We start from the raw sequence: 23,906 nt of genomic DNA on the forward strand, positions 1-23,906 counted from the left end.
GGAGGTAGTAACATCCAGTCGTGAAACTGGGAAAAGCCAGAGCTCTTGGATCAGGGAAACATGTCCCGTCGGAAACAGACAAATCCAAATAAAGTTCACTGGGATCGAGTATTTGCTGGGCCAGAAGAGCAAGCCCGCCAGGCGATGATGAAAACTGATTTTCCTGGAGACCTTGGCAGTCAGCGACAAGCTATCCAACAACTAAGAGATCAGGACTCCAGTAGCAGTGACAGTGAGGGTGATGAAGAGGAGACCACACAAGATGAAGTTTCTTCCCACACATCAGAGGAAGACGGAGGGGTGGTCAAAGTGGAAAAAGTTAGAAAATGCAGAACAGCCTGTTGGTGGGAACAATGTGGTAGAGCATGAGGTCACGGAGAATTTGAATTCTGACCCCTTACTTGGACTCTGCCAGTGTCCCCTCTGCCAGCTAGACTGTGGGAGTCGGGGGCAGCTGATTGCGCATGTGTACCAGCACACTGCAGCAGTGGTGAGCGCCAAGAGCTACACGTGTCCTGTCTGTGGCCGGGCCCTTAGCTCCCCCGGGTCACTGGGTCGCCACCTCCTAATCCACTCGGAGGACCAGCGGTCTAACTGTGCTGTGTGTGGAGCCCGTTTTACTAGCCATGCCACGTTTAACAGTGAGAAATTTCTTAAGTCCTTAATATGGAATCCCTACCGGCAGCTCACAGTGAGGGCCCCTCCAGTGCTGAGGGGAAGGGCATTGCCTTAGTCCTCCAGTGTACCCTGCTGGAATTCTGCTTGTGTGCAACCAACTGTGCTGCCTACCGGAAACTGCTAGAAGCCCAAACCCCCAGTGTACGCAAGTGGGGCCCTGCGTCGACAGAACGAGCCTTTGGAAGTCCGGCTGCAGCGGCTGGAACGAGAGCGCACAGCCAAGAAGAGCCGGCGGGACAATGAGACCCCCGAGGAGCGGGAGGTAAGGCGTATGAGGGACTGAGAAGCCAAGCGCCTGCAGCGCGTGCAGGAGACAGACGAGCAGCGGGCATGCCGGCTGCAGCGAGATCGGGAGGCCATGAGGCTGAAGCGGGCCAATGAAACCCCGGAGAAGCGGCAGGCCCGGCTCATCCGGGAGCGGGAGGCCAAGCGGCTCAAGAGGAGGTTGGAGAAAATGGACATGATGTTGCGAGCTCAGTTTGGCCAGGACCCTTCTGCCATGGCAGCCTTAGCAGCCGAAATGAACTTCTTCCAGCTACCTGTGAGTGGGGTGGAGTTGGATAGCCAGCTCCTGGGCAAGATGGCCTTTGAAGAGCAGAATAGCAGCTCTCTGCACTGAACCACACCCTCCTGCCTGCCTTCCCACTCAGCTGTCCCCAGGGTCCTGTCCTTGCTGCCGGAGGCAGACCCGAGTTTGTTGCAGGTGGACCTGTGTACCCCTTGCGTATGGGAGCAGGATGATGGGGTCAGGAGGGACCCAGCTCAAGGCAGCTCTGGATGAGGGAGCAGGCACTCCGGACACGATTCCCCAGCCCACTGCTTCAGGGCATGTGCATAGGACTCTGGGGCCCCAGTGTGGCCCTGGCCCACGCCCACCCCACGGAGTTGTGAGGGCAAATAAATTAATTTTATCTTTAAAAAAAAAAAAAATAGTGTCCTACTCAGGATCACAGGACTGAACTGAGATGTGAACAACTGCTTAAGAGACAGAATTTGCAATTTAAGCCTAATCAAATTAATTGCCTGAAGGGTCACCATTCCTCAGAGGAATGTACCAGAATCCAAAGCCTTAACATAATAGTAAAATGTCCAGGATACAATTAAAAAATAACTCAACTTATCAGAAAGCTGTGGCCCAATCTTAAGAAAAAAGACAAAGGAAATCAACACTGAGACACCAACCCAAATGCTGAAACTAGTATACGAAGTTTTTAAAGCATACTCAAAAGTGCAAAGGAAAACATGCTTGCAAGGAATAAAAATATAGAAAATTTCAGGAAAAAACCCCAAACAAACACAAAACAAAAAATGAACCAAACTGAAATCCTAGAACTGAAAAATATATGAAGCAAAAAATTCAAAATGGAGATAAAGGAAAGCCAGAAAGCTTGATGTAAGATCATTAGAAATTATCCAATCTAAAGAACAGATAAAAAATTTTAATGAACAGTATCAGGGACATGTGGGACAATTATCAAAAGACCTAGTGCATGTGTAATTAAAGTCCAAGAAGGAAAGAGAGAAAGAATGGGATAGAAAAAATATTTCAGGAAATTACAGCCAAAATTTCCCCAAATTTGATGAAAGGCACAAATTTACAGATTCACAAAGCTTGGAGAATCCCCGGCAGGATACACGTAAAGAAAACCACACTTACACACATAGTCATATATAGTAGTCAGTAGTCAACCACAATGCGAATTTGCAACAGGGGAGAAAAAAGAACCAAAACTTCCAGGGCCCTGACTTTTTTCTTAAAGTACTTAAAAAGGAAAATTTGTTTGTATTTTTTATTTACATTTTATATTTTTGAACATATTGTTAGGGGGTCAGCCATTTTTAATGATCTCAGATGACCAAACCAGCCTTCAGAGCGTTCTCTGTCCTACTTCTGACTTTACTTGTGGTGTGACCATGTTCATTATAATCTCAAAGGAGAAAAAAAACCTTGTAAAAAAAACAAAAACCACCACAACAAAAAATCTTATTCGGAGCATTCCAGTAACCTCTTTGTGTATGTACTTAGCCGTACTGTAAGAAGTTCGTTTGTATGAGATGGTTAAAAAGGCCAAAGATAAAAGGTTTCTTTTTTTTCCTTTTTCCATCTATGAAGTTGCTATTTATTTTTTTTGGCCTGTTTGATGTATGTGTGAAACAATGTTGCTGAAAATCAAAGATAAAGAGAAAATCCTGAAAGCAGCAAGAGGAAAAAAACAACATATTATGTAAAAGGAAATAATTCAAATTACTGATGACTTCTTATCAGAAACTAAGGAGACCAGAAGACAGCAGAATAATTTTTAAAGTGCTGAAAGAGTAAGAAACTGAATTAATCTAGAATTCCAGCAAAAATAATCTTAAGAATGAAAATGAAATAAAGACATGTACTGATTGAACAAAGCAAACAAAAACAACGAAGAGAAACTAAGAGAATGTATCACCAGCAGACCTGCACTATAAGAAATCCTAAAGGAAGCTCCTCAGGCTTATCGGAAATGATATGAGATGGAAGTCTGGATTTTCAACAAGGAATGAATAACACTGGAAATGGTAACTTTCTCGAGAAATATAAATGACAACTTTTTCCTTTATCTAAAATACACAGGTTTGTTTTAAAGCAAAAACTACAATGTCTAGAGAGGGCATAGTGTATGCAGATGGGATATATATGGACTAAAATGGACCTACATGAGGCAAGGTTTCTGTATTTCTTTCTGAAGCAGAACAATACGAACTCTAAGAGGCCTGTGAAGAGTTAAGGCTATATAGTGTGTTCTCTAGACCAATGACCAAAAAAATAACATAAATAAATATAGCTTAAAAGTCTACAGACAAATTAAAATGAAATTTAAAAAAATATTTAACTTATAAAGGCAGGAGAGAAGGAACAGAAGAACAAAAAACAAAGGGGACAAAATGAAATAAAATAAGATGGCAAACCTAAATCTAACTCTATTAATTATATCAAATATTAATGCACAAACGTTTCTAATTAAAAAACAGAAGCTACTCCTCCCTCACCTCAGGTGATACAACCCTGAAGGCACAACCTTGTCTCGGATGGATTTTATGCCCCAGTTGCCTCAAGATGACTTACACAATGTGTATGTGCCATACACATATCACATACATGATTCTCTTCAAAGATCCTGTTTTTATGGCTATAAATGTATAGAGCTATAAAACTCAGAATTTTACTCAACTAACTTTTGCTCAAAGGCAATGGTATTTTTGTTTTTTACTTCTACTAGCACAACTGTTATATTCTAGCATATCCTTATCACCTAGTATTATTTATACATACACTTGTTCAACAACAACAAATATTTATTGCACCTGTATTATTCTGCCAGGCATTTTTCTAGGAACTGGGTAGACAGCAATGAACAACCATAACAAAATCCCCTGCCCACATGGAGCTTATGTCCTGCTTATAAAAAGTAAATCTATAATGATAAGCGAAGCACTAAGCTACTAATAAAGCAAAGTGGCTGGTGGGGCTTTTTTCACACACGCCAGTTTCAGATCATCACTTAATATTGTAAAACCTGATCCCTAAGTCACTATTTAAATAATAAATTAATAAATTAAATTAATAAATTAATTATTTATTAATTAATAAATTAAAAATAATTTGAAATAAGAAAACTTGCATGATCAGAAAATTACCTGTACATCTATTGGGGCCCACCTGACTTACTACAGCAGAAGATACGTATGTGGGGGTGGGGGGAATACCTAGGCATGCTGGTTTTATGAAAGCATCCCCAAGGTAATTCCAATGTTCAACTCTTCCTCAAGACTGTTCAGCTTTCCAATTCTGGATGAGAAACAGGTTCTCAACTAGTCTTAAACCATGAGCCACTTAAGGTAAAATATAGAGACACCACAGCTTACCTACTTTATAATGAAGAACTTAGTCATAAATCGTTTGGAAAGGGACACATAAATTCCAAACATTAATCCTTAACTCACTGGTAAGAAGCACATACATGCGTGTAAAAAAAAATCAGTATCAGTGCTTTTTAAATATGAGAAATTCTGGGCACAATTTATAGGGAGAAAATTCACACTCGTAATGCACTGACGGCCATAGTGCAGGTTTTTTGGAGCTTAAGATATCAGCCATGGGACTTCCCTGGTGGCGCAGTGGTTAAGAATCCGCCTGCCAACGCAGGGGACATGCGTTCGATCCCTGGTCTGGGAAGATCCCACATGCCTCGGAGCAACTAAGCCCGTGCACCACAACTACTGAGCCCGCGTGCTGCAACTACTGAGCCTGCGCGCCTAGAGCCTGCACTCCGCAACAAGAGAAGCCACCACAATGAGAAGCCCGTGCACCGCAACGAAGAGTAGCCCCCGCTTGCCACAACTAGAGAAAGCCGGCACGCAGCAACGAAGACCCAATGCAGACCCCCCCAAAAAAAATCAGCCATGATAATTAAAGTAACACTATCTACTATAACATGATCACAAACACAAATTTAAGCACTGAAATGCAGTCATCCAGATGATAAAATATGTTCATAAAACACTTTAATTATCCTTAAAATGGAAACAAAACGTGAAAAATTGAGGAAAACAAGAGGAAAAAAAACCTGCATCGAGTTCAGCTTTCCTATATAAATGAGATATGTATCTGATAACAATAAATGTTTCAATGATTATGTACTTCTCAAGTTAAAAAAATTCATATACATAGACTGAAATAAATTCTATAAATTTTATTTTGCCTGTAGGCTTAAATATGCTTGTTAACTGGTGAGATCTGGAACATACTTTATGTAAAAATTAAAAGCCTAGAGAACTGTCAATGTCCTTACTATCCATAATTTGTTCTTACTCCCAGGATGATACTATATTATACCTCAGTAACGGATTCCTCTCTCCTCTAATAATGTTGTTATATAAATTAATAGTTTTTGCTCGTTCCTTACATTCACTCCTGTATGAATGAGCCCCAGGAATTGAATCGTCCAGAAGGAACCTCAAAAGAATCCAAGTAAAAGCCTCTACCTAGTACTCTTTACTTTTTTCAGGGAATATGCTGATGGATACTGCTGCCGTCATCACCTGTGACTGATTTCCAGGACTTTTCTGATCCTGAAGGAGAAAACACTGAAGACAGAACAAGGGCCTCCTTCCCCTGATGCTAGACAGCAGTGACTGCCATGCACTTCTCTGCATATTTTTGTCTGTGATCCTCTTGGTTGTTTTTTTCCCTCTCTGCTGGCTGACACTTCTAAATCAGCACTGTATAACAGAACTTTCTGCACTGACGGAAAGGTTCATATTCTGCCCTGTCAGTAGCCACCATACCAATACAATAGTCACTGCCCACGTGTGGCTACTGAGCACTTCAAATGTACCTAGTGGGACTGAGAAAATTAATTTTATTTGATTTTAATTAAGTTTATATTTAAACATGAATAGCCACATGTGGCTACTGGTTACCATACTGAACAACACAATTCTAAATGATTAGCAGACACTGGGGCCTTTTAGTCATGGTACTCCCAAGATCCTTGTTTTTGACTATCTCCAGATATGATACTAATTAATTCTTCAGATAGTGTCAAAGTTAAAAAAAAAACTCATATCCAAATTAATGGGAAGAGTTGTTTGGTTATTTTCCATGGCAGATTCAGATTATGGGAAATAAGGGATAATATAATAATGCTCATCCTAGAGTTTGTCTATGTTGCAATCATCAATGTGTGATCTCCAGAGTCTTAAATGCTGCTCTGCAGCTACTATGATGCCAAATGATCATTTTACATAAACAACAAGAAAAACCTGGCACTAGAGATACTACCACCATCACAAACTTCATATACAATCATGACCCACTGAATAACAGTGCAGATAGGGATTGATCACATCTCCAGAAGATAATGGTCTATCCTTCAGCTTAGGCTGAGTAACCAGAAGGGGTATTAATAAAATGAAAAAAACAAAACAAAAAAACAGCCTTGATGACAGCCAAGAATTGACAACTGACACAGAAACCACAATTTGTAAAATGGATTTCCACTAATTTCCAAAAGAGAAAAATTAAACCAATCTAAGTCATGATATACAACATGGATTATTTAGGGTCAAATTCTTATTTCTAGTTAGTCCAGATCCATCTGACCCACACAAAATGGTGTCCGCATGGACTCGCGTGTTCTAAAGATATGACCACTTACTGTTCCAGCAACTCTTTAGTTTACAAATTTTCTCTAGTCTACAAATGCCTGCCAAGACCATCTGATGACTACTAGGTACGTTACTGGGGATTTTTCATTGATGGGCTTTAACATACAAGACAACTGAAGCACTTTCTCCAACAATTCAATAGCATGGGGGACAAAAAAAGAAATGAATGGCACAGCTGTTACAGAATAAAAGAGGCCTAACAGACTTAACATATGTAATATGTAGACCTTGCTCAGATCCGAAGTTGAACAATTTGCCCTACTCTAAAATGGGATGTGTTTATATAGCAGGACTCATGCTAACTTGAATTCAGCACTAACTCCTCTATGGAGCCTTTCTTCTAAAAAAGGAGATGGACTGAAGGTCTTTTCTCTTCATGGGAGACAAAATAATGGAAGAGAACACTTTCTAGTCCAGTAAGACTGTGAACTTGCTGACAATTATTATATTCACATCATGGTTTTCTGGGTAGAAGAATGAGAAGAGGGTGGGATCTGGACTCTCAGAATTACTTAAATCCTTAGATACATATTTTCTACCCAAGAGAACTTATCTTAGCATGCACCCGAAATAAGACTCATTTCAAAATCAGCTGTTACCTATATAGTGTGCCCAAATTGATAATAAAGGAGATAGTTTAAGCTTTAGTGCCAATAACATACAAACTTTAAAATAGCATTTTCTTCAACTATATTACAGTTCTCCAATGAGACAAGTCATTTTAAAATAATACAATGATGGGACTGCCCTGGTGGTCCAGCGGTTAAGACTCCGTGTTCCCAATGCAGAGGGCCTGGGTTCAATCCCTGGTTGGGGAACTAGATCCCACATGCCACAACTAAGAGCCCACATGCCACAACTAAGAGCCCGCATGCCGCAATGAAGATCCTGCGTGCTGCAACTAAGACCCGGTGCAGCCAAAAAAATAAATAAAATAAATAAATAAATAAATAAATATTTAAAATAATATGATGATCAGTGTCCCAAAGCTGATAGGAATGGTGCAATGGTGTACGCAGGCGGCCCAACACTGTTCAAAACCAGCCAATGGAAGAAATGCCAATGTATACAGTAGCTCCCAACAAACGAATCTGCCATCCACACTAACAGATTCTATAGCACATTACAGTGATGTTTCTGAGATATCCAGAGATGAACAAATTACATTTCCTGTGTTAGAAGTCAGAAACATGTAATTTAGAGTAAGATAACAACAGCAACAATAACAAATAATAATATTATTATAGTCACAAAGACACTATGCCAGGCACTTCATTTATATATTCTTAATTCAACCTTCATGATTACCCTGCTTTTGTGATGTTTTAAGTCTTATTTTTCAGTGAGAGAATTGAGGTACAGAGAGTTGAAGCAATGTGTACAAGTAAATCACAGTTAGTAAACAGCATTAAAATTCAAAAAAGTTTATCTGATGCTTAAAACCATCTGATATTGCATCCCAATGAAAATGCCAACATTAATAAACTGATGCCAAATTGGTAAATTATAAATTGTAAACAGATATGATCTCTATTATCCAGAAAATTTTTCTATTCTAAACTGATCCATTCTTCTAAAGTTCCAGATAGTAAAGGTTTTGCTGTTAATATAATGAGGCACTACTTCTTTTTAAACATGAATAATTTTAAGGATTCCCTTATGTAATTTACATACCTAGAATTCACTGTGACCAGGTACAATATGAAAAAATAAATCACTTGACTCTATTGTGCAAGACCTAGTATTTTCCTTGACTATCCCTCTTGGGTCTAAAACCTGGTTTCTCTTCTCAACCTACCTACACACAGACACAGGGCAATTTTTAATGCTTTTTATTTCAAATTATCTCATCCATTTAAATTTAATGACTTTTCTTTCTGATCGGTGTCATCTTTCACCTTTCTACCCTTTAACCATCATCATCAAACATTTTTCTGGCAATCAAGTACAACCTGTTACATTTCTACCTCCCAAAACATAAGTGTGAAATTGACAATACTGCAGACTGCTACCGCAGTTCTAACAAAAAATGCATGAAGTACTATCATCATCCAGATTTATATAGAATATGCCTGTAGGGAAATAAGGAGAGTTCAACATGTGCATGCTTGATACTTAGACTAACTGGAAATTCCTGCAATGAGAGCGATTTATCTAGAGTTTACAGCTCTCACTGCTCTTCTTAGCATCGCTGTGTGGATTTTCTGATGAATTATTAAATTTCTCTCTCCTTGTCACAAGTAAGCAACTCAGCAAAACCACACCTGCTCTCCTGAGCAAGGAGGATATTTTATAATAGGGAGATGTAGTTTCAGCAAGCATCAGAGAGCAAAATATTCAATAAGATTTGTAAGAAGTGCTTTAGACTGTTAACTGGAAACTATGAAATTATAAATTCCACAGTTATCTGAAAAATTCAGAAAATGAGAAGATATTCAACTAATGGCTGAAATGCAATGCTTTCTCAATCATTTCAGTATAACACATCTATCATTGTCCCTTAGGTGTCCTCAACCCATGCTGGAGGAACTTGTGGAAGCATACTGTCCTAAAATTGTTAAAAGAAGTCAAAGAAGGACTTCCCTGGTGGCGCAGTGGTTAAGAATCTGCCTGCCAGTGCAGGGGACACGGGTTTGAGCCTTGGTCCAGGAAGATCCCACATGCCTTGTAGCAACTAAGCCCGTGTGCCACAACTACTGAGCCTGTGCTCTAGAGCCCGTGAGCCACAACTACTGAAGCCTGTGCACCTAGAGCCCGTGTTCCGCAACAAGAGAAGCCACTGCAATGAGAAGCCCACGCACCACAACAAAGAGTAGCCCCCACTCGCCACAACTAGAGAAAGCCCACGCGCAGTAACGAAGACCTACTGCAGCCAAAAATAAATTTTAAAAAAAGTCAAAGAAGTGGATTTCCTTTAGTTTGCTCTTCTGCATTCTAAATAGTAACAGTAGGTGTGGCAAACTCCAAACATTATAACAGAGTAAAAAACAAACTTTAGCTGCCCAGTGGGGAAAATGGAATATTAAATAGTATTCAAAATAAAAGCTAGTTTAAATCTGTTCTTAATACAAAAAGGTGATGGTATCCTTGGGAAAAACAAATAGGACCCAAGCCCCTGACCCTTCCAAATAGTGATTTTCCTGTTCAGGGAACAGATAGGAGTAACAGATGGGCCACAGTTCTTTGTTTTTTGTTTTTTTGGCCGCACAGCATGGCTTGTGGGATCTTAGTTTCCCGACCAGGGATTGAACCCACGCCCTTCACAGTGAAAGTGCAGAGTCTTAACCACTGGACCGCCAGGGAATTCCCTGGCCACAGTTCTTAAGCATTAATGACAAAATTGCTATGGCTTTTCCCTATCTGTACTGAAGGAAAACTCCATTGTTTAAGAAAACTGCTTCCTTATTTTTTCTTGCTGTTTTTTTTGGATATATACATATTAGTGAGAAATTTGCCCCATGATATGCCACATAAGAAAAAAATGATACTGTAATTTGAATTCAGCACAGGTTCACAATTTCAAGAAAATAAAAGGGCCAAAACTTTTTAGGAAAAGTCACCAGGGTGACAATCCCTTATCTGCAATTCTGAAATCTGAAAAGCCTTGAAATTTAGATTTTTCTTTAGCTTGTGGCAAACTCATTTGGCAGCAAAATCTGAAATGCACTAACTTGAGACTTAATGTGATTCTTCACTTGATGCACTGTGGAAATATTACATGTATTTGATTAGAGGATGTTACCCTGGATCCCCAAAGGGGAACAACTTAATAAATACATCTGCACTGTATTTCTTCTCTAAAATCTGAAGAGAATTCTGAATGTCAAATCGGAATTACAAATAAAGAACTGCAGACCTGCCCTCCCTGTTTGCTTCCTGGTACACCATCGTACATCAGGTGTGCGCTCTGATGCATAACCATTTGAATAACTGAAGGTTACCATGTTGAAGTACAGGGTTAAAAACTGTGCAGACAGTATTGGATATTGTTTGCATTTTTAAATGATGAGGAATAAACAATATAAAAACCTTTGACTGGTCTCTGACCCTACGTAGGGGAGACAGGACCAACTTGGGGACATCTTAAGACAGTAAGACTCAGATGAGTAAAAAAAATGACAAAAATCTAAAAGTTCTTATCATTTTAAGGAATCAGTGACACCAATATTCATACCGAAAATTACTCATTATAAACTGGGAGGAGGTATTAACCCCCCATTCATTTCCTACACGATGAAACCAGTCCAAATTAGTCTGCGTTTAAGTTATCAAAGAAATTAAAGTGATGTGATCATTTGGATATGCCACTTAAACATTTTTTAAGTAGCATTCTTTTGTTGGTACATAGGAAGATCCATCCTGTAATGTGCTCCTTTTCACCAGAATGCAGGCTCTATGAGAGCAGGGAAGTTGTCAATTTTTGTTTGTTTCCAAATTTCTATCAGCTATTTCTTGATTTATAGTATTCATTTCAACATGAGTTGGTTTTCAAGAAAAATTCTATATGTTGAACTTCTTTACTGATTCATTTAAATATAAATTATGTCATTTATGGGGCAAATTCCCTGGATCCTACACCCTTTCTACTTCCAGTCTCTTTCTCTACACAACCAGTTTTTTTTTTGGTAGATGAGTCCACACTGGCTGCCGCTAATTCTTAATCTCCCATTAAGCCCTCTTACGCACCACAATTTGGTTTTCCACTCCCACTACTACATAGTACTTGTCAAGGTTACATAATGACCTCCTTGTTGCTAAATCCAGGGGCCACTTCCTTATTTTATGACCTTGTTTCTAGCATTTGGTACTGCTAACCCCCTTCTTGAAGTTCTCACTTCTCAACTTACAGGGTTCCAAGTTCATCTGGTGTTGCTCTTGTCTCTTCTTCTGTCCACCCCTCTAACATTTTACTATCCCATAGAGTTTAATCTTTACTCATGGATTTTTATCTGTTTTGTTCATTGCTGTAATCCCAAAATAGAAGTCTCTCAATATTTGTTAAATGAACAGATGAATAGTGCTTATCTTTTCTTTCTCCATATTCTCTCTGGAAGACCATCTCCACCCTCACATCTTCAACTCATATTCATAAGAATGACTTTATTCCAGCCCAGTCTTTTCTACAGTGTTCCAAATCTTTATCACCAAATGCCTACAGAAACCTCCATGTGGCTGTCCCAAAGGCCCTCTGAACTAGGGGAGTCCAAACTGGAACTCATTTCCTCCTCTCCTCAAACCAGCACTTCCTCTAAGATATTACCTGTAAAGCTAGCCAAGTGACAGTCTCCTTTTCCTCACTCCCAGTCAGTCATCAAATCCCACTGATTTTGCTTTCTCAGTTAACAGGAGATAAAATCAAATCTGCCCATTCTCTCTGCCACTGTACACAGGAGAAAGTAGGGGGAAGGCTCCATTTAGGGAAGATCCCATAGTAAGATAACCCTCGTTTCATTTTAGAAGAAGGCAAGTTGGTTTTGACCTCTCTTAACAAAATTTCTCACAAGGTCTTCATCTCTTGGCTATAAGAACTTGCCCAACTTGCCTCTAAAAATATATGCATACTACTAACCTGTAGGGTTCCACTGCATTCTACCCATGCAGGGTAAAAAGATCCTTTAAATATCTGCAAAGCTACCCACAGAGAAACCAGGCCTTAAATTAAAAGCACATCCCACTATGATAAAAACTGTAAAAAATACAAACACATGAGAGCTAAACAATACACTACTAGATAACCAAGAGATCACTGAAGAAATCAAAGAGGAAATCAAAAAATACCTAGAAACAAATGACAATGAAAACATGATGACCCAAAACCTATGGGATGCAACAAAAGCAGTTCTAAGAGGTAAGTTTATAGCAATACAATCCTACCTCAAGAAACAAGAAACATCTCAAATAAACAACCTAACCTTACACCTAAAGCAATTAGAGAAAGAACAAAAAAACCCCTCAAAGTTAGCAGAAGGAAAGAAATCATAAAGATCAGATCAGAAATAGAAAAAGAAATGAAAGAAACAATAGCAAAGACCAATAAAACTAAAAGCTGGTTCTTTGAGAAGATAAACAAAATTGATAAACCATTAGTCAGACTCATCAAGAAAAAAAGGGAGAAGACTCATATCAACAGAATTAGAAATGAAAAAGGTGAAGTAACAACTGACACTGCAGAAATACAAAGGATCATGAGAGACTACTACAAGCAACTATATGCCAATAAAATGGACAACCTGGAAGAATTGGAAAAACTCTTAGAAAAGCACAATCTTCCGAGACTGAACCAGGAAGAAATAGAAAATATAAATAGACCAATCACAAGCCCTGAAATTGAAACTGTGATTAAAAATCTTCCAACAAACAAAAGCCCAGGACCAGATGGCTTCACAGGCAAATACTATCAAACATCTAGAGAAGAGCTAACACCTATCCTTCTCAAACTCTTCCAAAATATAGCAGAGGGAGGAACACTCCCTAACTCATTCTACGAGGCCACCATCACCTTGATACCAAAACCAGACAAAGATGTCACAATAAAAGAAAACTATAGGCCAATATCTCTGATGAACATAGATGCAAAAATCCTCAACAAAATACTAGCAAACAGAATGCAACAGCACATTAAAAGAATCATACACCATGATCAAGCGGGGTTTATCCCAGGAATGCAAGGATTCTTCAATATACGCAAATCAATCAATGTGATACACCATATTAACAAACTGCATGAGAAAAACCATATGATAATTTCAACAGATGCAGAAAAAGCTTTTGACAAAGTTCAACACCCATTTATGATAAAAACTCTCTCAGAAAGTAGGCATAGAGGGAACCTACCTCAATATAATATGAAAAACCCACAGCCAACATCATTCTCAATGGTGAAAAACTGAAACCATTTCCACTAAGATCAGGAACAAGGTTGCCCACTCTCACCACTACTATTCAACATAGTTTTGTAAGTTTTAGCCACAGCAATCAGAGAAAAGAAATAAAAGGAATCCAAATCAGAAAACAAGAAGTAAAACTGTCACTGTTTGCAGATAACATGATACCATACACAGAGAATCCTAAAGATGCTATCAGAAAACTACTAGAGCTAATCAATGAATCTGGTAAAGTAGCAGGATACAAAACTAATGCACAGAAATCTCTTGCATTCCTATACTCTAATGATGAAAAATCTGAAAGAGAAATTAAGGAAACACTCCCATTTACCACTGCAACAAAAAGAATAAAATACCTAGGAATAAACCTACCTAAGGAAACAAAAGACCCGTATGCAGAAAATTATAAGACACTGATGAAAGAAATTAAAGATGATACAAACAGATGGAGAGATATACTATGTTCTTGGACTGGAAGAATCAACTTTGTGAAAATGACTGTACTACCCAAAGCAATCTACAGATTCAGTGCAATCCCTATCAAACTACCAATGGCATTTTTCACAGAACTAGAACAAAAAAATTGCACAGTTTGTATGGAAACACAAAAGACCCCAAATAGCCAAAGCAATCTTGAGAAAGAAAAGCAGAACTGTAGGAATCAGGCTCCCCAACTTCAGACTATACTACAAAGCTACAGTAATCAAGACAGTATGGTACTGGCACAAAAACAGAAATATAGATCAATGGAACAGGACAGAAAGCCCAGAGATAAACCCACGCACATATGGTCACCTTATCTTTGATAAAGGAGGCAAAAGTATACAATGGAGAAAAGACAGCCTCTTCAATAAGTGGTGCTGGGAAAACTGGACAGCTACATGTAAAAGAATGAAATTAGAACACTCCCTAACATAATACATAAAAATAAACTCAAAATGGATTAAAGACCTAAATGTAAGGACAGACAATATAAAACTCTTAGAAGAAAACATAGGCAGAACACGCTATGAATAAATCACAGCAAGATCCTTTTTGACCCACCTCCTAGAGAAATGGAATTAAAAACAAAAATAAACAAATGGGACCTAATGAAACTTAAAAGTTTTTGCACAGCAAAGGAAACCATAAACAAGTCAAAAAGACAACCTTCAGAATGGGAGAAAATATTTGCAAATGAAGCAATGGACAAGGGATTAATCTCCAAAATATACAAGCAGCTCATGCAGCTCAATATAAAAAAAAAAAACAACCCAATCCAAAAATGGGCAGACCTAAACAGACATTTCTCCAAAGAAGATATACAGAGTGCCAACAAACACATGAAAAGATGCTCAACATCACCAATCATTAGAGAAACGCAAATTAAAACTACAATGAGGTATCACCTCACACTGGTCAGAATGGCCATGATCAAAAAATCTACAAACAATAAATGCTGGAGAGGGTGTGGAGAAAAGGGAACCCTCTTGCCCTGTTGGTGGGAATGTAAATTGATACAGCCACTATGGAGAACAGTATGGAGGTTCCTTAAAAAACTAAAAATAGAACTACCATACAACCCAGCAATCCCACTACTGGGCATATACCCTGAGAAAACCATAATTCAAAAAGAGTCATGTACCACAATGTTCACTGCAGCTCTCTTTACAATAGCCAGGCTATGGAAGGAACCTAAGTGTCCATCGACAGATGAATGGATAAAGAAGATGTGGCACATATATACAATGGAATATTACTCAGCCCTAAAAAGAAACGAAACTGAGTTATTTGTAGTGAGGTGGATGGACCTAGAGTCTGTCATATAGAGTGAAGTAAGTCAGAAAAACAAATACTGTAGGGTAACACATATATATGGAATCTAAAAAAAAAAAGCATCTGATGAACCTGGGGCAGGACAGGAATAAAGACACAGACGTAGAGAATGGACTTGAGGACACAGGGAAGGGGAAGGGTAAGCTGGGATGAAGTAAGAGAGTAGCATTGACATATATACACTACCAAAGGTAAAATAGATAGCTAGTGTGAAGCAGCTGCATAGCACGGGGATATCAGTTTGGTACTTTTTGACCACCTAGAGGGGTGGGATAGGGAGGGTGGGAGGGAGACGCAAGAGGGAGGGGATATGGCGATATACGTATGCATATAGCTGATTCACTTTGTTATACAGCAGAAACTAATACAACACTGTAAAGCAATTATACTCCAATCAAGATGTTAAAAAAAAAAGAAAAAGATGTCACTATGACATATTCAATCATTCCACACTTTCTAAATTTCCTTCTAAATTTCAAAAATGAAAATTCTGTCTCAATGTATCAACAATCTATCTCCTTATACTACTCTTTGATAGAAAAGAGTTCTTGGGGTAGCAGTCCCTCTAATTGCTGAATAAAATAAACCCTAAGGGACATCGTTACTGCTACTGTACCCTCAATCACTTGTACTTAACCACACCCCCACAAGCCCACCTCGTCTCCCCTCAGTTTCCCCACACTTCACTTGGTTCACAGCTCAACTGGCTGGCAACAGAATTTAACTTTTCTCATTAACCCCAGCACCTCATTCACTGGACAAATATTACCATTATGGGTTTTACTGGTCTGCGATTAAGCTAAATTTATACCCATTTTCAAGATAACAAAGAGACAAAACCTTACATTTCAAACCTATACCACAACCCTCACCACTTTACTTAATATATATCTTATGGCAAAGAAGTAGCTCTAGTGCTTCTAATCACCCACTGAATAGCTCCTTTTTCATTCTGTCTTAAAGTTTGTATTTGTGCAGGGGAGTCTCCTTTGTGAGGTCATAAAAACTGAAAAATTTTGTACAGGACAAATGAGAAAACAGAACTAAAAATAATAATAATAATAACGAGGCTGGTGTCATAATTGATAATTATATTAAAAAGTGGTTCACTCTGTAATGACCTATATGGGAACAGAATCTAAAAAAGAGTGGATATATGTATAACTGATTCACTTTGCTGTACAGCAGAAACAACACTGTAAATCAACTATACTCCAATAAAAGTTAAAAAAGAAAAAGAGCTTACAAACTCCTAAAAAAAAAAAAGTGGTTCAGAAAAGCACTTGCAGAGAAAATGAGGAAGTATAAGGTTAAGAGAAAAAGCCAGATGGTCTTTTTCTACTTTCTTACCTTACCCCCTATTCTTCGGAAACAAATTAATAGAGGGTTAAAGGCAGTGTCTGTGTATAGTGAAGGGAGATATACGTTAAGCTGCACAGGAGGCATTGAGGTCTGAGAGATGAGAGTTCCTATTATCAGGCAGAGCAGAGAAGTCCAAGTGCTATAGCAAGGTTATAAACTCAATACTACTGGAAAAAAGGAAGTGCAACTAGGTGGGTCTGTGGCATATAGAAAGAAATGGGTTTAGAAGCTGAATTTTGAAGGACAAGTAGGAAAGGGGGAAAAGGTCATTCCAGCAATGAGACAGCATCAGTAAGCACTCAGAGAGATGAAAGACCTTGTAGAAGAACACTGGATCCTTGAAGCTCTTCGTCACTGTTATATATCCAGAACTTAGGACAGTGCCTGCTACTTAATAGGTTCCAATTCTAAAATCAAATATAAAAAGAGGTGTGTGGACTTTTGATTATTGCTCCTATTTCTTAACTCCCTATAATGATATTTTGACAACTTCTTTACCAAGGAATACCACAGCAGCCTTGTCCTACATATCAACCCCTATTTCTAGGAACCGCCAAGCTATATGTCATCAATTGTATCATGACAGTCCTATCAGGTGCCATTCCTTATCTGTCTTCATCCCACGTTAACCTGGAGAGCAGCTTGAATATACCTCCCTATTGCCGTGAAAAAAAGAAACAAGAACAAAAACAAAAAAACAAAACAAAACAGAAAAAAAACAGTTCCTTTGAAGGCACTGCAAGAGGAAATCTGATCCTGGAGGTGCAGTTACTTCAACTTACCAAAACAAGTCTAATTATTGAGGATGCTGCATGTTTTCAAACATTCATACCACTTTGTCTCCCCTCACCCCAAATCTGTTCATCAGCTTGCCTAATTAAGTACATGGGCCGGATATGTTCCACCAACTCTCACAGCACAGCTTTGAAAGTGGGCTTGCTGAAGATTTAATGAAAGCGCCATTCAGTAAATCACATTCTAAGTTTTAAAGAAAACTTGGATGCTGTGTCCTCCACAGAGAAGTTTATGAACTATCCCCTCGACACACAGCACTACGTTCTACTCCAGAGGCTCCTGTCCCCAGGTTTAGAATAAAGCTGTCCTGGTAAACTAATTCAGGAAAGGACTCACAGAGTAGCTTCTGAGATGGAAGTACTGAATTCTAGTCTGATCCATTTATGAGTTAGGATCAAAGTCAAGTTAAACATGAACCTCCACTGGGTCTCTCCCTCCCATTAGCCAAACTATTTGATAATTCCAGGAGCCCTTATGTCCCCTGGCCAAGGCAGCCCACACCATCTTTTTGGTATCTGTTCACTGGGAAAGATTTATTAACTTAGCTACAAATAGCAAAGGCTTGCTTTAATCATTGCTTCCTCTCCAGGTATATTATTTCTGAAGAAAATGCTTTGAAAGTTTGTATTCTGTTTTAGGCCTTGAAATGTCTCTTCCAATGTCCACTTGGGAAATGTATATACTGAGATAAAATATTCAGGCTACAGGTTTATTACGTCTGGAAGTTTGCTAAAGCTAACATGCCAGAGGCCTTTTTGTTCCATTATCCTCCCACGCTAGGATTCTCAGATTTAAACAGAGAAGTAGAGAACTGCAGCAAGGAAGCCCTCCAAGTCATTAGTGGGATCAGCTGTATTACCAACAGCCACTTCTTTCTTGAACTAGCTCTAGGCCCGCCATGACTTATATCAAGTTAGGGATATACCAGGTAGTACAAGATTCAGTCCAAATACAAGTGAACCATAAACAGAAAATAATGTTCAAGTTAAGGCATGGGCATTATAAATAAACAATGTATCACTGTGTACTCTCTTAGGTGGTCTCAGATACAACAAGCTACTGCAGAACTCTTGGCAATGCACAATCATCAGGGAGGAGACTTAACCTCTAACAATTCAGCAGCTGGGAAAAAGGACAGAGCTAAGAAGACTGGTTTAGGAAAGACAGTTGAGCAATCTAGGAAGTGTCAGAACTCCAGAAGTGATTGGAACTAAGCTATGCAACATGAGGAAGGATGTGGCTGGCCACAGATCAAACACTTTGGAGCAAAGAAGGCAGCAAACCTGATTCTGGGGGTAGGGGTGAACCACAGCCGATACCTAGGAGATGGGCTAGAACAGTGGCTCTCAAACTAACTGGCATGAGAATCTCGGGAATGCTCTGGCAAAAAAGAGTGAAGGGTCCCTCATTCCCCAGCTTCTGATTCAACAGGATTGGGGTGAAGCTCAATAATTTACATTTCTAACAAGTTCCATGGAGATATTGATGCTACTGATTCTACAGATTCAGGACACCTCATTTTCAGAACCACTGGGTCAGGCAGGATATTAAAGGTTCTTGGCCTCTGAAGTCTCAGTGCCTTACATGCATTATTTTTCTTCAACTTCAAAACAACCTGTAATTTTTAGATGAGGAAGCTGAGACTAGAGATGTTAGGTAATCTGCCCCAAGTGACAGACCTAATAAGTTCTGGACCAAGACTGGAATCTTTGGTTTACTAGTCCTTCATCCAGTACCAATTCAAGTAGGCCTCCTCCTCCTACAGATACTAAACACTTCTTGTAATCAAGATCACACTTTTAATGCCAATTCTAAACCCACTTTTCCACATTAGGATGTTAACTGAGGTGAACTGGCAATCCTAAAACAAGTTTAAATACAGATAAGGAAGAGGCAGGTTAACTGGTTTTCTGAAGCCCAAGTTTGCTTGTTTATCTATCTGCTATTCCCAGTCTGTGGAAACCTAAAAAAGCATACTCTTACCCCACTTTCAATCACTTAATTCTTGCATCTGGAATAGGCTTTCCCCATTTTTTTCGTTCTCCATTTATCTGAAAGAATTGTTTTAAGAATTAAGCGAAAAACGGTAAACTGGTGATTGCAGTTGGAGTCAGTAAAATTAACTATGATATTATATTACCGTTACGTGCAAATGTACTGTAGGATTGGAGCTCGATAGAGATGTGGAGACTGGAGACCCAAGTTTGGGAGTTATCATCTTATTGGTGATAGTTCAGGTTATGCAAGGATAAAGGATGACAGAGGAAGAACACTTGTAATGAGTAACAACAGTCCCCAGGAATAAACACTAGTAAGCGTCAGAAATTACGTGGCAAATGAATGAAAAAGAAACGACTAATGAAACTTTAAAGAATCAGTCACATTACGCCGCAAAGAGGAATGAGAGTGAAACTTCCACTATTTTTTAATTAACTACCATTGATTGATCCCGCAACCGTGGCCCGGGGCCGGGGCATAAGAAAAGGGCCTTGAGAAGCCCAAACGAGTAAGTAAATAATCCGCGCCCAAAACACACGCACACGAAAGGCGAGAGTACCAGCACTGGTGCTGGATTCCACAATAAAGCCACTGCGGAGAGACAGGCCCAGGAACCTCTCGAGGAAGCTACTCTGTCCGCGCAGGCGGGACGGGAGTTCACCGCTGCCCCCTCCCCACCCCAACCGCTGGGACTCCTCGGCCCGACCGACACTCACAGCCCAACCTCGCGGGCCAGCGCGCGGCGGGAGACCCAAGCGCACCCGAGTCGCCCACGGCCGTACCAGCGAGCCCGCACCCACTCCCGGTTCCCCTTCACTTCCCACCCGGTCTGGCAACCCACCACCCCCACTTCAGTTCCCTGCCTGTAGCGAGTCTACGGAGTTCAGTAATTACCTGGCGCTCCACCGCGCCGCCATTACACCGGACGTACGTCACTTCCCCTTCCCGCCCCGGCGGTAAGAGGAAGACGGAACGTGAAATACATAAAAACCTGACGCTAAACTGACTTTGATAAGTTATCTTATTAATTTGTTTAAAATACCATCTTGTAATACCAGATACAGAGCTGTCGATCCGGCCACATTTTTCCCTTCCCAAGACGCCGACAAAAGAGAAGTTGACACAAACTACAAAATCCAGAACCCACCGCCAATGAGGACGGAAATGACGCGAGCAATTGTAGGGTGAGAAGGCAGCAACGCACGACGGGAATTGTAGTTCTTCTGGATAAGCGCCAGAGAGTGCGTGCTGTAGGCCCGCCAGAAACCTGGTTGTGTTTAAGAGTTTTTAAAATTTACTTTAATCTGTAATTATTTCTCTGCAGTTGGCAAAAAAGTAGACCTCAGTGTAATCACTTTTCCGTGAAAATCTTAAGGAGAGCAGACACCTTCTTCAGACTTTTTACGATAGTTAAACCAGGAACCAAAAAAAGCAAAAATGTTACCAAAGGTTAAGTGCCTACTAAATTCCAAGATTTCCAGCCCAAGTGAATGGGAGAATATTGGACCACAGAGTGAAGTAATGAGGAGAAACTAATTCTGTAGAGAAGATGGTGCCTCTATTTTAGGTTAAGGTACCAGCTGGCGAGACATGCTGAGGAGAAGGAGATTGCCTGACCGACTTGGAAATCGCAGTCTGTACGCAAATCAGAGGTAATCAATCGAAGTATTTTCTTAAACATTACTTTTCAACAGTAACAAAACCTAAAAGTTAACTGCTTGTTACTGTTTTGAAACTATCTTTTCCTAAAACTGTATCTTTATGTTCCTCAAAACAAGTGTATAAACCAGTCCTGGTTTCTCCAAACACTGATTTATTACAATGTTAGGGTACTGCTAAACCCTTCCTAGAGGCAGAAGAGTAAAGTGATTTCGGGTAAAGACACTGGAGCACAACAACTTATGTTTAAATCATGAATCTATTGATATGGACGATTGACCTTAGGCAGGTTACTTCACACTGTGTGCCCATTTCCTGATCCGTTAGATAGGACTGATAATAGTACCCACCCCACAGAATAGTTTTAAGACTGAATTAGTTTTGATACCCTTGATGCATTTGTGATAATTCCTACCATATGATAGTATTATCTATCCTTTTTCATATGTAAGATATTTGGCCATAGCTTAAGGTGCATTTTGGTGTCTTAAAATATTTAAGTGGATAGATTTTAGTTGTAATAATAGGAGATGAATCTGGTAACCATTTGTATCCATATCTGAAAAAAGCACAATACCACCTCTACATTTATCAACAGAAATAGGAAAGTTGGAGTTGAACCTAGGGGAACTGGGTGGAACTGGGAGAGACTAGGTTTGTCATTTGGGTCCTCGAGGAATTAAACAGTGATAAAATTAAGAATGTAAAAAAGATGAAAGGAAAAGGGAGAAAACTAAATGGGGTAGGGGTAGCTCCAGAGCAAAGATGAAGAGTCCCTCCCTGGGATACAATGGCGAGGGCTTTACAACACTGTGTTGCTCAGTCATTGGCCAGAGCCTCCCCAAGAAGCGTGTGGCCTCAACTCAAAAGCTGAGGTGAACTTGAAAGTGGTAACAGTTAAAGGCTGTCACCTAACCACACTCCCTGTAACCAGGCAAAAAGCCATTTATTGAGGAGGTATCTGAGCAGCACATCTCTGTGTTTGTCCCAGCCCACCCATTGCATCAGGTAGATTCACTCTCCATACACATTCAGGGAACTGTTGTCTTCCTGTAGAGACACTTCAAAGACAGAAGTTAGTGGGACAAACTACGGTCCCCATCTTTGCAGTTGGTCTTGAGCCACAACTGAACTCATTGACTCTCTCCTCCACTATTCATCCTAAATTTTCCTCTCTCTCTCCGCTACCACTTCTGCTGGTCTCAGTAATTAAACGCGTGGTGTGAAAACCCTGATTCCTGAGCAATTTGAGCCCCTGGTAACAGTCCCCTTCTCAGGCAGGTGTTGCTGCCCTTGTCCATTTATAGTCACTATTGGAGAAGGTACAGGTGTACAAGTGGATCACCTGAGTACCACATGTATTCCTACTTGCCTCCATCGAATAACATCAGGCCTGCCTCCTCCTGATGATCAGAATTAGCTTCCCTGACAGGGTGTTGACTCCTTGCCTACTTGTCCCTGAACTCAAGAATTCCAAAGTTCCTAGGCAGCAGATGAAGCTTAGTTCAGTGGGACCCTTCCTGTGTGCCCTAGCAAGAATATACCACCTCTGGGGACTAGAACCTCTAATTCCACAAAGTTCAGAGTTGCAGGAATGGGAAGTACTAGGTCCCTTAGTGGGTCATTGGGAATGATGGTAAATGGGGCTATTCCTGTTTTAAGCCATTGTTTATGGCCCCACCTATTGTTTCTATCTGGGATCCTGAGCCATATCAAGGTCTACTGCATCCTGGGGAACAGTACCTCATTCTTGCAGAGTATTGTCTCTTAGAAAGTACTTGAACTTCACCCTGAGCAGACCATTCCAGTGCTATACTAGGCCACCAGATTCTGGGACGTGCAGCATGTGGTGCAAACAGTGGAACCCATGGCCACAGGCCCCTTCCTGCACCTGAAAACTGTAAATCAGTTCCTGTAAACTGATTTCCCTGGTTGGATGCTATATTGTATTGTATTCCATCCCTGTGGCTCAGGCATTGTGTAAGTCCCCAGATGGTTGTGCTAGGTGAAGATTGGTGGGCTGCAAATGCATACCCAAAATAAGTAATCTATTCCTATGCTGCACCTTCCAGGATGGAATGATCTCAATGTAGTCAACTTGCTGCCAAGGGCTACTTGATCTCCTGTAGGAGTGATGACATATTAGGAGCTCAACATTGGTCTCTCCTGCTGGCAGGTTGAGTTTTCAGATGAGGCAGTAGGCAGGTCAGCTCTGGTAAGTGGGCTCCATGCTGATAGGCCCATTTCATAGACTCCATTCTTGTCACCATGGCCATTTCATTCATGTGTCCATTATGCCAGCACTGGGGTGGCCGCTAACAAAGACAGGCTAACATCAACTCGCTGAGTAGTTTTGTCTACTTGGCTGTTTAGTTCTTCTTCTATAATGTATACTTTCTGGTGGACATTGACATGCGACAAAAAGATCTTCACACTTTTTGCCCACACCAGTATTTATAGCCACATATCTCTAAGCCTCTAAGACCTCCTTGTCTGCAACCTTCTAAATCTCTT

The 23,906-nt window shown here is 40.0% G+C and overlaps 1 protein-coding gene and 1 pseudogene across 3 annotated transcripts in view; one reads left to right on the forward strand and one right to left on the reverse strand.

Annotated features, from left to right (window-relative positions):
- The window catches only part of CWC22 (CWC22 spliceosome associated protein homolog), a 56,683-nt gene extending 35,875 nt beyond the window's left edge, over positions 1-20,808 (reverse strand). Inside the window, exon 1 of one of the 3 annotated variants that reach the window (XM_057551679.1) lies at positions 20,789-20,808. The gene's annotated coding sequence lies outside the window, so the exon portion shown is untranslated. Of the gene's footprint in view, positions 1-19,718; positions 19,740-20,627; positions 20,737-20,788 lie in introns of those variants that run through there. The other 2 variants (XM_057551676.1, XM_057551678.1) reach the window with 2 other exon arrangements.
- Positions 61-1,323, forward strand: LOC103003996 (zinc finger protein 821-like; annotated as a pseudogene).
- Positions 20,809-23,906: the final 3,098 nt, after the last annotated feature.

The sequence above is a fragment of the Balaenoptera acutorostrata genome, chromosome 8 (genome assembly GCF_949987535.1).
Source record: "Balaenoptera acutorostrata chromosome 8, mBalAcu1.1, whole genome shotgun sequence".
Classification (NCBI taxonomy): Eukaryota; Metazoa; Chordata; class Mammalia; order Artiodactyla; family Balaenopteridae; genus Balaenoptera; species Balaenoptera acutorostrata.